The sequence below is a fragment of the Lissotriton vulgaris genome, chromosome 4_1, assembly GCF_964263255.1.
Source record: "Lissotriton vulgaris chromosome 4_1, aLisVul1.2, whole genome shotgun sequence".
Classification (NCBI taxonomy): Eukaryota; Metazoa; Chordata; class Amphibia; order Caudata; family Salamandridae; genus Lissotriton; species Lissotriton vulgaris.
In genome coordinates this window covers 716,544,800-716,547,299 of record NC_141691.1, presented here as the reverse complement: position 1 = coordinate 716,547,299, position 2,500 = coordinate 716,544,800, and positions in this window count along the sequence as shown.

The following is a 2,500-nucleotide window of genomic DNA, read 5'->3' as shown; positions in this document are numbered from 1 at the left end:
GAGCAAACTCGGAGAAAAACGACCATCGGCAAGGGACTGAGAGGCAGGAGCGTCCCCGGGCCCCTGGGGGCCCCAGCGGGCGGGCCCCAGTACTGCATTCCCCCTCTCAGCATGGCCGAACCTCACGGAGGTCTGATTGAGCAAACTCGGAGAAAAACGACCATCGGCAGGGGGCTGAGAGGCAGGAGCGTCCCCGGGCCCCTGGGGGCCCCTGCGGGCGGGCCCTGGTCCTGCCTTCCCCTGATTCAGAATCGCCAGACCTCACGGAGGTCTGACTGACCCTCTCCCTAGTAATCCGGAGGAAAATTACCCCCCTTTCTTGTAATCCGTGCACACGATGTGACAGAGGGGACCTAAGGCGGCCAAGTACCCGACCTCCTGGAGCCCTCGCTGGGATCCGGGAGGCAAATGGCACCTCATCGGGACTTCCAGGGAAGTCCGGCCATCTGGTCGCCCCATAGGAAAGCATTGCGGGCGACCAGATGGCCGAGGGGATCCGGGCGACCAGATGGCCGAGGGGATCTGAGCGACCAGATGGCCGAGGGGATCCTGGCGACCAGATGGCCGAGGGGATCTGAGCAACCAGATGGCCGGGCACCAAAGGGAGGCTATCTGGTCGCCCCGTAGGAAAGCATTGCGGGCGACCAGATGGCCGAGGGGATCCGGGCGACCAGATGGCCGAGGGGATCTGGGCGACCAGATGGCCGGGCACGAAAGGGAAGCCGTCTGGACACTAACCATGGGCGTAAAATCAGTTCCGCTCACGGAATTTGCAGATTATCAGCAAATTCGCAATTCGCGAATTCTCGCGAATTTGCCGAAAATTCGCAAATTCTCACGCAGCAGATTTTTTTGCTTGGTCGCGCTTAAAAAAGTACAATATTGCCGCGCGCGGCGTTCCCTTACCGTCATTCAGAGTTTGAAGAGTTGTTTTTCTCCATGTTTGCGTGTGCAGCACCATTTTGGATCTGGCTGCGTGATCTCGCAGGAGTTTGTCGACCGTGATTATGTCATCGCGCCCGCCACCTTGCACAGCGAGAGTTTGTCAACGCGAGTACGTCATAAAGGCTCGTGATCACGCATCGCGGGAGTAAACAATTGCGAACACGTAGAAGCGGCGGGCAGCTAAAATCTCGCACTCGCGAAATTGCAAAATTTGCAATTCTGTAAAAGAAATCCACCAACAGGCAGCATAAACCTTCTGAAAATGATGATTTTTATCAGAATAACTCCTCAGGTTGACATTTACCGCACTTTTTTTTGCAAGGAGTCCATTTTGGGGGGGGGGGGATAGGAGGAAGGAAGTGCCCCACAGTCTCCAACTTCCTGTTCTTGTCCAGCAGGCTCCTCCCAGTGCTTTGTTCATGTCCTGGTCACTTTGAATTGGATCTTGACCTTGAAGGATTACTTTATGTGGATGCTGATGGATATTTGGATTTGAGGCCTTTTGACTTTCTTTGGATCTCTTTTGGATTAGAAATTTCACAAGTAAGTTGATGTTGTTTGTTTGGGGCATTACAGTTGCTGCAACTACAATTTTGGAACTTTTTCAGAACATTAAATAAAATATATTGTGGGTAGCCACAGTATCCAGTAGGAACAGGGTTAGTTATGGGTGCATGATACAACTGTTTTGTTGAATTTCAACATCATTTAGGGCATGGATGGCATTGGATTGTGGTGATTTTTGTGTGTTTTTTTTATTTTTTTGGGTGGTGTTGGGGCCTTTTGCCCAAGGGTACTCAGTAGTGCATGGGCTGAATCTTTCTGTGGGGTCTCTTTAATGTAAACATCATGGAGGGCATGGATGGCATTAGATTGTGGTGATTTTTGTGTGTTTTTCGATTTTTTTGGGTGTTGATGGGGCCTGTCCATGTGGGTGGGGGCCATTTTGAGGACTGGTACAGGCAGGGCCTGGACATGTGGTAGGGGTCTAGGGGCCATTTTGAAGCCAGGCAGTGTGCTTTGTTGTGCCATAGGCCTGCACCCAGTCTGCCATGCTTTCATCCGTTATGCCCAGGGGTACTCAGTGGTGCATGGGCCTAGTCTTTTTGTGGGGTGTCTTGAATTTGAACATGATTGAGGGCATGGATGGCATTGGATTGTGGTGATTTTTGTGTGTTTTTCGATTTTTGGGCTGTTGTTGGGGCCTTTTGCCCAGGGGTACTCAGTGGTGTATGGACTGAGTCTTTCTGTGGGCCCAGCCGCCAGCCCGCAGGGCCATCTGGTCATCCAGCCCGCAGGGCCATCTGGTCACCCAGCCCGCAGGGCCATCTGGTCACCCTGACTGCAGGGCCATCTGGTCACACAGCCAGGTGGCCAGATGGCCCGGGACGACCCAGCGCCCAGATGGCCTGGGAGGCTGTCGTACCCAATCGCCCTTGCAGTCCGGCGAGGGGGTCCAGGTGCACCAAGGTAGAAGCTCTGGAGCTTCTTTCCCCTGGGTGGCTGCTCCTCACCTCCCTGCCCAGGAGCAGTGGGCCATCTGGTCACCCTGCTG